Source organism: Sus scrofa, chromosome 2 (assembly GCF_054392235.1).
Source record: "Sus scrofa isolate SSC_HxYL_T2T_F1_AM1 chromosome 2, Sscrofa_HxYL_maternal_Yorkshire_Landrace_v2.0, whole genome shotgun sequence".
Taxonomy (NCBI): Eukaryota; Metazoa; Chordata; class Mammalia; order Artiodactyla; family Suidae; genus Sus; species Sus scrofa.
In genome coordinates, this window is record NC_139384.1 from 118,806,146 (window position 1) to 118,821,544 (window position 15,399).

Below are 15,399 nucleotides of genomic sequence, written 5' to 3' on the forward strand. Positions count from 1 at the left end.
TGAGAGAAGTTGAGAAGTTGTACCCATCCAAATAAGGAAGATAATAATGAGCTGGTTATTGAGTATTTCTTATAGCAGAGTGAGCAATTCTGTGGCCCTTTTTTTTTTCCATAAATGGAGATTAGAACTATTTATTGTTTGGGAGTTATAATTTGTATTTAAACATAATATTATGGAATTTAAGAAATTCACTTCAGACATATCAAATTTAACATTGATGTGTGTGTGTGTGTATATATGTGTGTGTGTGTATATGTATATATATATATGGGTTTGTGTATGTTAGAGGAGATGGGAGGTGACAAAAGTAATGCCAAAAATCATAATATGGAGAAAAATATTACTGCTAAAGGAAATTTTTATTGTCCTAAATTATCCACCAATTCAATAGTGATAAGTGGCATGTGATAAGACTATAAGGTTATTTTCAAAACAAGCTTTTACCAAGTTCCAGGAAATGAATGTGTTTGTACAAAAACCACTGGGCAATTGCACAAGCCTTTTTATCTGTTTACCGAACAACTGACTGTTAAGATCTCTTTGGTTGCATAAGCTTTCAAAAGCATATAATACATGGTCACCCCTTTGCCACTGATTAGCATTATGAAGAATTTGAATGAAACTAGTGTACTAATAAATACTAAATAATTTTATGGCAAATTTAGTTTTCGTAATTTGAAATCTCTTCTAAATACACTCTAGGTGCTCCTGATCTAAAGGAGCTCTACAAACTATAATTTTGTCAAGTGAAGAATTTGTAACACCTAATTACCATCAGTTTATTTTTCCTGCAAATCAGAATACACTTCACAGTTTTTGAGGCTTATGGTAGTTTCACACTGTTTGATAATTTGATTTTGAGCAGAAAATGTGCTTTCTTGAGCCATTTTAGAAAAAAAAGTAACATGAAAGTCTCTGGCAGCAGATAAGAGTGTTACCAAGTATAGTTTAGTGTTAATCAAGTAACATGGAAATAATTTTTTTTCTCTAAAAAAAAACCTCTTCTTCGTCATTATGGTTAGTCAGGAGTCTTGGTCTTCATAGGAACAGAATATATACTTTTCTTGTTTCTGCACTAGAATAATGTCTTAGACCTATTTTTGCTTTCTTCCTTTTAAAATTATGTAAAATAACTTCTCTGACCTTACGGATTTTTTTCTAGAACACCTGATTCTTTGCTTTTAAAATTTCTAGAAACACATAGATACATATTTAAATATGTGTATAAATTAAAATCTAAAGTATTTGTGCTTTTGTTTTTAATTTTTTAATCAAAAGCTTCTTATAAATGGAAATTTAAAAAAATTTGAAACTATTAGAAAATCTTTTAACAATTTGGTGAATGCAATATTTCAGGCATATTTTATATATATATTATGTACTTGAGTTAGGTACATAAGTACTGATTTTAAAGCTCAGATAGCAGTGATATAATATCTTTTCTCATTTAAAAAACCGAACTAGTAAAAGATTTTAAAAGGATTTTGAAAATGTTGAGTAATTATAGTAACACGTTTATCCTAGACATATATAAACTTTATCAATTTTGTAAAGTGATTGGAGTTAGTAGAATATTTTTACATTTATAACTTAAAAGTTCAGGCGTTTCCTTTGTGGGTCAGTAGAAACAAACTCGACTAGTATCTATGAGGATGTCAGTTTGATCCCTGGCCTTGCTCAGTAGATTAAGGATCTGGCATTGCCGTGAGCTCTGGTATAGGTCACAGACATAGCTCGGATCGGATCTGGCATTGCTGGGGCTATGGCATAGGCTGGCGGCTATAGTTCTGATTCAACCCTCAGCCTGGAAGTTTCCATATGTCACAGGTGTACTCCTAAAAAGACAAAAAAAAAAAAAAAAAAACAAAAAAAAAAAAACCAAACCTTAAAACTTTGAAATTCAGCAATATATGGAACATATTGTATATGTTGTATTATATTGACTGGAGACTTTCTGGTTTACCAAATTTGATGCATATTTCCTTCTTTTTTTTAGCTCATTAAACATATTCATATACCCACTAACTTCTTTATTGGGGAATTTTAAGTAAAATTCATTATTTATACTTTTGAATTTAGAATGTACTTGAAGTAGTTTATCCTTGGCCAGTTGCCCCTTGAGACTCTATTTTATAAAGCTAATTTAAATGATTACTGAAACGTGAATTACTGCTACTGGTTATCTTCTATTTTTGGTGTATTGAGGGTCAAGCAGCCCTAACCATGATGATTGGGTTCCATGGAAGTGAGGAGGAGACAGGACATCATCTCAGTGAAGGAAGGGTCAGGAGGGTCAGTCTGGAGCAAAGGTGTGATTTGAGCAGGTGGAAATGGATGTTTTCCTGGAATGAATTGGCAGGAGTAGGTGCTGACCAATTTAGGTATGTTTCTGACCAACTGAAGGGAGGAATTATTAAACCCAGGGCTGAGCAAAGCATTTCAAGCATTTTGTAAGATGTGATTAAACCAAGGGAGTTTTCTTTCCTACTTTAAAATCAGAGAGAAGATCATCAAAGTAAACTTATAGGAAAAATTTAATTTTTGTGGAAAACTGAAGACACTTTGATAAAATATAAAATTTAGTAAAATTCACAATTATTAGTGAGGTTATTCCCCACCAAAAAATTATTATGTGTATAATTTTTCTTCATTCTTCAACTGTTTATTCTATACCAGTTACTATAGAGAATGGAAACCCAATTGTATATAAGTTGAAAGCAAAAAAAAAAAATTAAAGATTGTTAGCTTTAAAAATACTATTTATGGATCATGTAAAATGTAAATATGAACACTCTGTGGTTAATTTTTTGCTTGATAACCATGTACTTTGAAATCTGGCATCATCTTTCATGAGATTCATAAGCCCCAGGACCACTGTGGTTTTTATTTAAGGTTATGTGGCTTTTCTTAAAATCAAATAAGTGTTTAGTTGGTTCCTTCAATCATCAAGTAAAAGAAGGTATAGAAAAGTGACTGGAAAGGGAGAAGTGTTTTCCTGCCCTAATACATTCTGTTAGCTCTCTTCTGTTTCTGTCCTTCTCTGCACATCCTTAGATAAAGCTCAGAACTTACTGAAATTTTTGTGGGAACCAAATGAGACATGGAGAAAAGTTTACAACTGCTGTCTGACCTCTAATACTAGCGATGCTCAGTTTTTTGAGTACCACTAACAGTTTAAAAGTGCTTATCAGAGCAACTCTTTACTGCCTTAATTTGTGTGTACAGATTGCTGTTAGTATTGCTACTATCTGTTTTGTATCAGGCTTGCTAGCTAATTTCCTTGTTTATTAGCTAAGTGATTTTCTTAATGGCTACTCTTTTGACAAACAAAGACATCTTAGAAGCTCTCCGGGGAAAAACTGAGTTTGAAATATCATGGTGAAAGGGATAAGGAATATCTGTATTCATGCTGCTGCTGTTTTATTGATGTGGGAGAAAATCTGGTGATTGACCTTGATTCTTGACTGAAGTCACAAAAATATGCATAATTTGGCATTTATCCATAAAACAAATAGCAACAGTCTCCAGTTAAAGCAGAGATTCAGTTTCCTTTGTTTTAGGTGTGCAAAAGGAAATCTTTTCCAACCTTATTATCAGTGGGTTTATTGAATTTTTTCCTGACGTATTTCAGATACCCTATTTCAACAGAAGCATTTTGTTTGAATACATATTTTATTAACCAAGAGTTATTTTTAATTTTTATTGGAAGATTTAGAGGCCTGCGATGTTGTTTTTAAGGAAGAAATGTCTTTTTGTTAAGAAATCCAACTACCCAATGGCATCAACAAAAACTCCTGTGATCCATTAATAGATTTTTGGATTAGGGTCCCTGGAAGGGACATTGGCATTATTTGGGGCACCAGTTTAAGATTTCTTATAAGCAGGTTTAGATTGGCTCAGGTGGGTGAGAGAAACGCCGGTGAAGCCGGAAATTCTAGAGCCAACTCCACAGTGAGCTCACTGACACCTTGCGAGGTTAGTCATCAGAGGTTACCCTGGGTCCCTGTTAGGAACCAGGTTTATAGGGAAGTAGTCTAGGAGTCTTTTTTTTTTTTTTTTTTTTTTTTTTTTTGTCTTTTTGCCATTTCTTGGGCCGCTCCCGCGGCATATGGAGATTCCCAGGCTAGGGGTCTAATCGGAGCTGTAGCCCCTGGCCTACGCCACAGCCACAGCAACTCGAGATCCAAGCCGTGTCTGCGACCTATACCACAGCTCATGGCAACGCTGGATCCTTAACACACTGAGCAAGGTCAGGGATCAAACCCGTAACCTCACGGATGCTAGTCAGATTCATTAACCACTGAGCCACGACGGGAACTCCAGTATAGGACTCTTATAGACCTATCTCTGCCCCTCCAGCCCGTGAATCTGAATCTGACATGGTACCAAAATGTGTGTTTATCCAACAGTTGTGATCTCAGAGCTTGGGCAGTGACATTGGGTATTTGCAGTTCCACACAGCAGGAATCCATCTTTCATTTTTGTTAAGTTTTATTGAAGTATAGTTAATTTACAAGGTTGTGATAATGGCTGTTGTACAACAAAGTGACCCAATCATACATATATGCATATCCATTCTCTCTCAGATTCTTTTCCCAAATAGATTATTACAGAATACTGGGTGGAATTCTTTGCGCTATATAGCAGGTCCCTGTTGGCCAATTGTTCCATATACCTCAGTGTGCATATGCCAACCCAAACCCCCATTCCATCCCTCCCACTCACCCCCCACCTGTCCCCTTTGGTAACTATAAGTTTTCCAAAGTCTGTGAGGCTTTTTCTGTTTCGATATCATAGGATGTTTGTCTCTCACGGTCTGAGTAACTTCACTTATATGATAGTTTCTAGGTCTATTCATGCTGCTGTGAATGGCATTATTTCATTCTTTTTTATGGCTGAGTAATAGTCCATTTTTATATGTACCACATCTTTATCCATTCCTCCATTGATGGACCTTTAGGTTGCTTCCATGTCTTGGCTATTGTAAATAGTGCTACAGTGAACACATACAGTGGGGTGCATGTATCTTTTAGAATTATGATTTTCTCTATAGATAGATGCCCAGGAGTGAGATTGCTTGTTCATATGATAGTTTTGTTTTTAGTTTTTTAAGGAGCCTCCATAGTGTTTTCCACAGTGGTTGCACCAATTTACATTCCTACCAACAGTGAAAAGAGGGCTCCCTTTTCTCCACACCCTCTCCAACATTTGTTCTTTGTAGGCTTTTTGACGATAGCCATTCTCAATGGTGTAAGGTGGTACCTCATAGTAGTTTTGATTTGCCCTTCTCTAATAATTAGTGATGTTAAGCATCTTTTCATGTGTTTTTTGGTGAGAACATTTGAACTTCCCTAATTTTTGGAGTCATCTTTGTTCTTGCAAATTGGGCTACAATTCTATCACCTTTTTATTTTGTTAAGCACCACAGTCAACAAATAAGATTAGAGGAAATAGTGAAAGAGAAAGCATCTCTCCATCCTTTCATTTGACTCTCCTTATACTTTGCCCTTTTTATTTTCTTTCTCTTGGATTCCCCATCATGTTCAGGACTTCACATTCTATAAATTATGTTGCCCTCATTGAAGAGTAGCTACCTGCTCTCTGTATAACCATGAGCAAATTACTTAACCTCTTGGTGCCTTGATATCCTTACTTGTAAGGTGCCATAGGATGTTACCTATGTCATAAAGTTGTTCTGAGGACCAAAAACATTAAGATACATCAAGCACTTAGCTTAGTACCTGGTTGCACAAAGTGCCAAGTGGCCATTTATCTAATAATTGCCAATAGGTTTTATTAATAGAAAAATTATAGAGAGCCATACATTTCATTGCCAAGTTTCAAAATGCTAAACAGGATAGATTTGTGAATTATTTTTGATGCCCAATAGCATAGGGACTCCTTTTTTGCTTCTTTTACTCAAATAGACTTGTAGAATGTCTTAAAGATACAAAAGAATTGTTGGATCAGTCCTCAGAAGACTGTTGAATGCTGAGAGAGGATGTCTTGAGAATCCCAGAAATCATATTGAGTCTATTACTTTTATAAGAAAAGGAGACAGGGAGTTCCTGTTGTGGTGCAGTGGTTAACGAATCCGACTAGGAACCATGAGGTTGCGGGTTCGGTCCCTGCCCTTGCTCAGTGGGTTGATGATCCGGCGTTGCCGTGAGCTGTGGTGTAGGTTGCAGATGCGGTTCGGATCCCGAGTTGCTGTGGCTGTGGCGTAAGCCGGCGGCTACAGCTCCGATTAGACCCCTAGCCTGGGAATCTCCATATGCCGCGGGAGCGGCCGAAGAAATGGCAAAAAAAAAAAAAAAGAGAGAGAGAGAGACAGTAATAGCCATGTAGTGTTGAGGTGGTTGCCTATTTTGACTTTTTTTTTTTTTTTTTTTTGATGGGGTGGAGTTTTTTTTTTTGTTTTTTGTTTTTTTTGTTTTTTTGTGGCCACATGGCATATGGAAGTTCCCAGGCTAGGGGTTGAATTGGAGCTACAACTGCTGGCCTACCTCACAGCCACAGCAACACGGGATCTGAGCCATGTCTGCAACCTACACTACAGCTCATGGCAGTGACCCATTGAGCATGGCCAGGGATATAACCCACGTCCTCATATATACTAGTCAGGTTCATTACCACTGAGCCACAATAGAAACTCCCAGGTGGTTGCCTATTTTATGTATTCATTTCTCTCATAGTAGGCACAGTATTTTATCTAATGTGAATATTCTAAATTATGTGACCATTATTAAATAATGTCTATGACATTAATATTCATTAATTTCTGCCATGGTACGTGTATTTCTTTTTGAGGCATCACATTTTTAAACATTTAGAATACAACCTCACCCATTTTACTTTGAGAATACTATATGTGAAATAATTTTGAAGGACACTTTATTTTCTTGTATATATTTTCAGCAGGTGGCTAATGGCTTTTGACCTGCTGTAGCAGCATGCAGAACTGAATGTCAGAATATTTTTTTAAAAGCTGCATTTTCATTTTGCATAATGAAGCACAGTAATTCTTTTTGAGATTGCCTTGCATATTTTTTCAAGTAGATGTTGATGGAGACGTGTAAGTTTGGCAGGAGAGAGAAGAGAAAATTGTCATGTTCCAGTATTTAGGTTTGAAGAGTATTTAAATATATTCATATTGGTAAATATAAGTATTTTAACACATAATATCAGACCTAATATACTTATAAGTTAAAAGCCATTTAAAATGCATGCTATCAACCTTCCACTTTTCCCATATCTTTGATTCATTGTTAATGAAAAATCACACATTTAATCCATTCACTTTTCTCCTTAGTAATTCTATTTTCTCTTGGCGTTTACACAGTATATTCCATAGCCTATTTTCACACCACCTTTAAGAATTATACATACTAAGAATTCTCAACTCTTGTACGAAGATGGATCATGGCATACAGCATATAAATGACAACGATTAGTTAGGGTTCTAAGGTTAGCAATTTTAGATCATTGTCAAGTTTCGTAGTATTGGCGCAAATTTTTATACAACCACAGTCTTTGCAGTCATGTACCACATGGTTTATACAGTGAATAATACTCTGATTCATACATAGTTGGATTTTTTAGATGAAGATATGCATCCATTAATGGTACCATCCATTAATGCCCATGGTACCTTGTGGAGTGGGTGACTGTTAGAAAATGACAATATAGAGAGTTATATTTTCTACACTGAACATATTAGAGCTGGCATTTTGCCACTGAACTATATGATGAGGGAGGAATATTGTTTGTGTGCTTTGCATTTAAGCCTTAATTTCTGAGGCTGAGTTCTAATTTTATTTATTCCCTCAGGTAATTACTGGCTCTCAGAATGCAAAAGAAGTATATTATTGGATTTATTTAAATGGTTAAGCTTGTATCATAGCTGTCCTTTCTTTAAATTTAGGCACTAAAATTTCTCACACATCAAAGTAGCTTGTGATTCTCATTTGTGGTGAGAGAGCTAATCATCTTTCTATAGTGCTTTGAAGTTAGCTTTTCTTCTTCATCTTCTTTTCTCCTTAACCCAGCATGAGTTCATGAATAAAACTAACCACTCTGATAGGTATAGCATATTATTTCTCTTGCCTATGGCTTTTGCTAATAAAAATTCAAATTCTGGTTAGTTTGTTGGAATCAAATCAAGGTAGTCTATGGCATACTTTTCTCCTGTTGTGAAGTCTTCTCACAAAAAATAAATGGGAGGGAAAGCATGCAGTGGAGGGAAAGAACAAAGCAATTCAGGATTAAATATATTTTAGCTCTTCTGCCTATGTATTGTGTCATGTCTGTAACCTGTACAAGAGTTTTTACTTCTCATTGCCCTGGAATCCTTAAAAATAATATTCCTGTTCCTTAGGACTAAATTCCTAAACATTCCTATTCTTTAGTCAAAGTGTGTGAATTTGATGTTGTGTGGGTAAGGTAACAATAACAGCAATGACAGTGACAATTTGATAAAGTCTATGTGTGTGTTTTTAAATGCAGCTGGATAAGATGCTTATCAGCTGAAGAGTAGGGTTGGCGTTGAATACTAGATAGGTGGTTGGTAAAAATAATTTAGAATTCTAACAGCTGCTGAAATTAAGGCAGGTTGCTTATAGACTATCTAATCTCTAAATCAAATAGGATTTGGCATTTTAACAAATAAGATTTTTTCCACCAACATCAACACAGAAAAGAATTGAGCCTGGATGCTTCCTCAGAAAGCAGCATGTGAACTTAGAAACCAGGGAACATGCCAGAACTGAAGATTTCATCCCAGAGCCAGAGCACTTGGCCCCAGTGGAAAGACCCTTAAAGTATAATCAGGGGAAAGCAAATAAGAAGCTTATATTGCAAAACAAGTGTATGTTGACTGTAGGTAGGAGAATGGTCTCAGGAGTTAGAGACACCCAGATTTGGTTCTCAGTTTTAACTACTTGAAGGCTGGTCACTTTGGGCAAATAAGTTATTCTCTCTGAGCTTCAGATTTCTTAATTATAAAATAGGGATAGTGGAGTTCCCATCGTGGCGCAGTGGTTAACAAACCCGACTAGGAGCCATAAGGTTTTGGATTCGATCCCTGGCCTTGCTCAGTGGGTTAATGATCCGGCGTTGCTGTGAGCTGTGGTGCAGGTTGCAGACGCAGCTCGGATCTCGCGTTGCTGTGGCTCTGGCATAAGCCGGTGTCTACAGCTCCGATTCGACCCCTAGCCTGGGAACCTCCATATGCCATGAGAGCCTGCCCAAGAAATGGCAAAAAGACAAAAATAAATAATTAAATAAATAAATAAAATAAAATAGGGATAGTGATGGTATCTAGTTCATATTATTTATTCTCAAAAATAAAAATATTTAAAACTCATGGTGAACAAAAAACGCCAATTCCAGAGCCTTGGAACTCTTTCACATTTTTATATTTTGCAAATAATGGGATACATTGTTGCACAGGTCCCTAGCTGGCCTCAGAATCCTGCTCAACTCAGAACACCAGGAAGCCTCCTACTATTTTGTAGATGCTGGCATGTACCATGAGACGTGTTTGTTCTCTCTGAACCAGTCCAGCCCTGCCTGTCTTCCTTCTTTCTTTTTGCTGACAAGTCTCCCTACTGCAAATGTCAATTAAGTTACTTGGAAAAGTGGGAATGAAGAGATTGGTTACCCATAATCATACTGTTCAGGCACTGTGGTGGGTGCTTTACAGAAAATTGTGTTTTTAGTGAATCCCAGGTTTATATTTCCAGCTCTCTCCTCTACCTTAACCTCTATTCATTAATTAATTTGTTACTTGACTCCTTCAATTAATTGTTTAATAGGTATCTACGCTTATTGCTCACTGCTCATTATCCTTCAGTCACTGTGGGCTTCTTCATGTTCCCTGTACTTTCTGAGCTCATTCCTGTCTTAAGACCTTTGTTCTTACTGGTCTCTGTGCCTGGAAGACTCTGTCCTTTGATTTTATGTATCTTGCTCTTTCTCCTTATTCAAATGCCATTTCTACCGAGACTAAGGTTTCTCTCTGACAACTGTATCTAAGTCATCTCCCATCTAGTCAGTTTCTTATCCCATCATCTTATGATATATTCTTCAGAGCCTTTTGCCATGTATATAAGATTATGTTACTTATTTAATTGTGTGCTGTTTTATCTCCCAACCCAGAATGCAAGCTCCCTGAAATCAGTGGCCTTTTATGGCTTATTCAGCACTGTATTCCTGATACTTGAAACTGTACCTGGCTCAGAGGAATGCTCTCAACAACCTTCAGAGGTATGATTATTCTTTCCTTAATTTTATAGGTGACAGGAGTGATGCCCTGGGAGTTTAAGTAGCTTGCCCAAGATCACAGGGATTAGAGGTGGCAGAGCTAGGATTTAGGCCCAGTGCTGTGCTCTAAAAACCATGCCACAATGCCTTCCTTTCCTTGATTGAAGGTCAGGGACATCAGCCTGAGGGAGGGGCTGTGTTGAGTTCTTGGAACTTCCTTTGAGTCCCTGGGCCGGAAGTTGTTTCTGTGGTATTATAAGACAAGAGCTGGTTCTGATCACTTCATCCTCTAGTATCCTTGGCTTATCTTCTCTGCCCTTTCCCTTTTCAACTCAGTGCCCAAGACACGCATGATTAATATTTTACAAGAATGCATTCAGTCCTTTACTGCTTTGGAAAAACAATGAAACACCAGATTTTAAAGACACTCCCAAAGGGCTAGAATCCATGGTTTTGAACCCAGCTGGAATTTTCCACCTGGCTGGGGTGCTTACTTTTTATATAACGCTGTTTCTTGAGCATTTTTTATTTGACAGTGGCTACAGCTATAGCTTTCTTTTTGTGAGTTTGTGTTAATAACACAGATAATTCTTTGGTTGTACTTGGTCCCTCTTGACTAGAATAGTTCCACCTCCATGTCTTTCCGCCCCATCACCCAACCCCCTTGCAAAAAGAGGTAGGGAAGCTGGGCTATTTGTATTGTTTTCATCAGACATACTATAGAATAAAACAGGCAGTCTTGTAATGTATATCATTAAAATGCATAACCGTGTTTCAGCTTTTGGGGAAAAAAGGTAAAAAGGGAAATTAAACCAGGGCAGTGAATTAAAAATGGGATATCTATTGTATTTAATAAATCACACCCAGCAGATTATAGAGGGAGGAGTTACTGGTGCTTTTCACTCTAGGACATTTGGTGTGTGTTGCTGCATTTGACCTTTTTAAAACTATTGACATTGTTCAGGAACTGCCGGTAAACCTGCCTTCATCAGTTAAACGGAAGGAATCTTAGCATTGTGGAACTGACCGGTTGATTAATTTAAATCCAAACACACAGTCCTGCCTGGATGCCCTTTGCAAGACCCTTGCACAAAAGGATTTCATTCAGAGGCATTATAACCCACATCCTGCTGTCAGACCCTTTCAGCTCTGTTGGTCTTCCTAGGCTGCAGCCATCATCTTTAACCTCTCTTATGTTTCCTTTTATTTCATGAAAACAATATCTATGCTTGGATTCATACAAATGCTCTAGATTTCTCTTGAAGTACTTTATTCGTATCCTAGGGAAAAAGTATTTTAAAGTTCTACTAATTGAGAAACTAAAATGGGAACTTATCTTCAACTGACCTCTTTAGAAAAAGTATATTAGAACTTAATCCAGTGCTTCTTTGGGAATTATAATCAAAATTAAAATCGTGAAATGTTGAAATAGGTTATTGGTATTAGAGTAAGCCATTATCTATAATTCCTTTGGCTTTTATTTTCAAAACATTGAAGGCTTAATAATCAGTGTTGAGTTTGCAGAAAACATAAAAGGTAGTTGAATCATGGATGAATTCAATGATCATATAAAGATATTGTCCTAGATGTTTTAATGAAAGCAAGATTTAAATTAAGAATAAAACTTTGAGTAATTTTAGTCTATTACATGGACTGAGAAAAGAACCCATACACTGGGCACTCTGCTAGAGTTGGTTGTAGAAGGGGGCATTTATTTGTGTGGGATAAATTAAAGCATTGCTATAGAATGCTTTCATGGCACATAGAATGGTAGCCTGGAAAAGACCAACTCCCTCATTTTAATCAACAAAAAAACTGAGTTCCCCTCCACTTAATTATTCAAGCTCTAACTTGGCCAATTTCTGCTTCCTCATCATCCAGTTACAAGACTGTCCTGGAATACAAATGAAGCCTTTCAAAGAAGGTGGTATAATCTGATTCTCTGTGGTTTTGTTCATTATTATTAATTGTAATAACTTTTTAATTGAGAGTTTTGATGAGCCAGTACTTTATGCATTATCTTTATCTTCAAAATTATAGTATGAGGTAGTACTGGTGTTTTTTTCTTTTTCAAAATGAGGGTCTGATGTTTAGAAAAGTCAAGGATTTGCCCAGAATAATTGAATCAGTGAGGTAAGATACTTTTTTTTTTCCTTTGAGAAGGTAGGCTTGTAGCTGGATATAGGGAGGAGAAATGGGTGCCAAGAAGTGTTTCTCCCAAGCCTCATGAATTGCCTTGAGAATGTTATGGTGATGTGAATGACTCTGCCATGGGTCACTGGTGAGGAAGAAAAATTAAGGCCATAACAGCCTTAATTCTTCAGAAACAGTGGATTTGCTGTGAAGGGCTATGAGAGCACTTCCTTTCTGGCTGTCATCAGAAGCAGTGGATGTCCAGGTGAAGAGCCTGTGGGGGACCAGGGGACCCATAAACTGTGTGATTCAAGAGAAATCATTGCATCATTTTGAGACTCTGTTTTTACTTTTCATTTCTAAGGGGTGAAAATCCAATATATGCCTTACCCTGCCATACTACGTTGTTTCAAAGATTAAGTGAAATATTTTAATTTTTGGAAAAATCAAAATATCACTTTACAAAATAAAAATATTAGGACATAATACAATTTTTCTTTATTTATTCATTAAGTATCAAGTGAATGCCAAAGGCAAGTTGTGGCACTATATTGAGAATAAGAGGCAAATGTAGAATTTGTTTCTTCCTTTCAGAAGATTAAAGGAAGAGGGAAATAACATACATGATAATAACTAAGTAATAGCATGTTTTAAACCCATTTAGCTAGGTGGAAAACACTGAAATTTTGGGGCAGGAAGCAATCTCTGGTCTTGAGAGACTGGTGGGGTTAGGTTGGTAGGGGAGAGAGGCAGGAGGAGTTGGGATAGGGAGTGCAGAATGGAGAGATAAGAGTGGAATTCCAGGAGGAGGAGACAATAAGAGCAAATAATATGGGTGCATAAATAATTACGTGTATCAGATTGTCTAACTGGCTGTAGCCAAAGGTGCCCCAAGATAAGGCAGGCCAAGATGGGTTTACAGTGAAGCTATAAAATCTGCACTTGATTCAGTGGCCCACAGGGGGAGCACGTCAAGATTTTGAGTTTTCTGGTAATCTGGTGAAGGCAATGATTTGTGAAGACTTGTTAAGAACAAAGTAATACATTAAAGAGGTGAGACACTGAAGTCGGGAAGCCCATGGACCAGTGTGTAGTGAGATGACTGTTAGAGAAGATCTAAGCTGGAGGGATAAGTGTGGGACTGGAGCAAAGAGGAGATGGATCAGGGAACTTTAGTTAATGCCTGGGTTTACGGGTGATGGAAAGATAGAACCCTTTGCTATTGGAAGTTCTCGTGGTACTTTTTCATTAAATCAGTATGAATTTGTTTTATTAACAAATAAATTTGTTTTATTAACCTCAAATGCTGATAATAAAATCCCATATATACTGTCTTTTTTCAGTCCTTATCCTATGTTTAACTGGAATTAGCAAAAGTATTGTATCAAGACTGGAGGAGCCAAGAATGTTGCTTATCTGGGCTGGAGGGAAGGAGGTTCAACCTAACAAAGCTAGGCAAAGCTAGGTGAGGATTAAGGGTGTTTTGCCTTATCAGAAAAGTCATTTCAGGGAGAAGGAAGACTGGCCACTGTAGCTACCTAGTCAAGGCTTTAGAAATCCTGGCCAAATATCCCCTCAGAAGTGGCAGTTTAACCTCCATTTGCTTCTGAATTGGCACTTGCCACATGAATTTACTTCAGTTTAAGAAATAAGCCTAGGGTCTTGAGCCCTAAACTTCAATTTAAGGATTCAGGGGTTTGTAGATGAGGTTTATAATACTTTTAACAGTTATGAGATGATTTCTTTGCTAAATCTTTTTTCTTGTGAAAAAATATTTTGCCTTCTTTTATTTTCTTTCTGTCTGAGACAATTACAATATTGTTTGGATGTCTATGAAGCCTTAAGATCCACTGGGAAATAAGAAGTGGGTTTTCTGTTATTTAGGACAGATAAAAGGGGGTATGCAGTTAACCAGTAAGATGTAAGAGCCTGGTGGAGCAAGTGCTCTTATTGGGTAGGTTTTGTCCTAGTGCCTGGCTGTGGGCTGAGAGTAGCCAATGTTGGCGTGCATTTCACAGGGCCTCTCTGTGCTATCCTTGAGACTCCAAGGGCAGGAGATAGTTGTCAATTTAAGAAGTTTATGATCTACTTTAAGAAGATGGTAAGATCAAGAGATTTAGTGGAGTGCCAAGAGGAAATAGAACACTAAGAACATGAAACATTAAGCTGTCTTTGTAGAGTAAGAGGAGAATAAAAACTAAATAAAGCCTGGGTATAGGGAATGAACACTGGAGACATGAGGCCCTTTTTCCCTAAAGTGAGTGTCTTTAACAGGGCACAAAATCGGGCCACCTGGGGCCATTTGTTTCACTGACACTTGATTTCTGTTCCTCCATATTCCCTTCAACTTTGTGTAGTCGTCAGATTTTTGGATAGATGTTATTTTTGGATAGGCTCTTTTTTTTTTTAATGATGTGTAAAATATTTAATTAAATTACATATTTATAAGAACTATGGCAATGAAAAGATCAATTTAATTAACTTCCAAAAATTAACTTAGATGATTTTAAAAAACAATTCTAATATTAAGCTCAAAGTCAAGAACAATCAAAACTATCTTTTGGTTAGCCTGCAGCCCAGGGGGTGAGCACTGCAGGCAGAAGGTGGTGACCTAGAGCTTCCTGCTTCTTTGGCCTCAGCATTCAGCACATGAGGACCTGGAGAGGCTCTTTTCTAAGCTATACCTTTCTAATAAAACCTAACAAACTAGCTTTCCTCGTGCACTCTTACTTTATGACCATTCCATCTGTAGAATACTCGATACACCTGCTCCCTTTGTGTGCATGTGGTCTAGATAACCTTTCTTTGCTTTCCACAATCTAATTTTGCTTAGATAGGTGGATCATCTCCCGGTAAGAGTTGTTTAGTCTGCCTGGTATGTTAGGATCCAATCCACTGAATGTCATTGGTCTTCTCTGAGAGCCAGTAAATTAGGATTGCAAGTTCAGAACACATTTAGATGAATTTCTAATTTTTAAATTACAGTAGTAATTCATATCTATA

The 15,399-nt window shown here is 37.0% G+C and overlaps 1 long non-coding RNA gene across 3 annotated transcripts in view; it reads left to right on the forward strand.

Moving 5' to 3' along the window:
- LOC146405659 (uncharacterized) overlaps positions 1-15,399 on the forward strand; it is a 117,209-nt gene that overhangs the window by 29,569 nt on the left and 72,241 nt on the right. For all 3 annotated transcript variants that reach the window (XR_014838453.1, XR_014838452.1, XR_014838454.1), the window contains exon 2: positions 10,159-10,266. This is a non-coding gene — a long non-coding RNA (uncharacterized LOC146405659). The remainder of the gene's footprint in view (positions 1-10,158; positions 10,267-15,399) is intronic.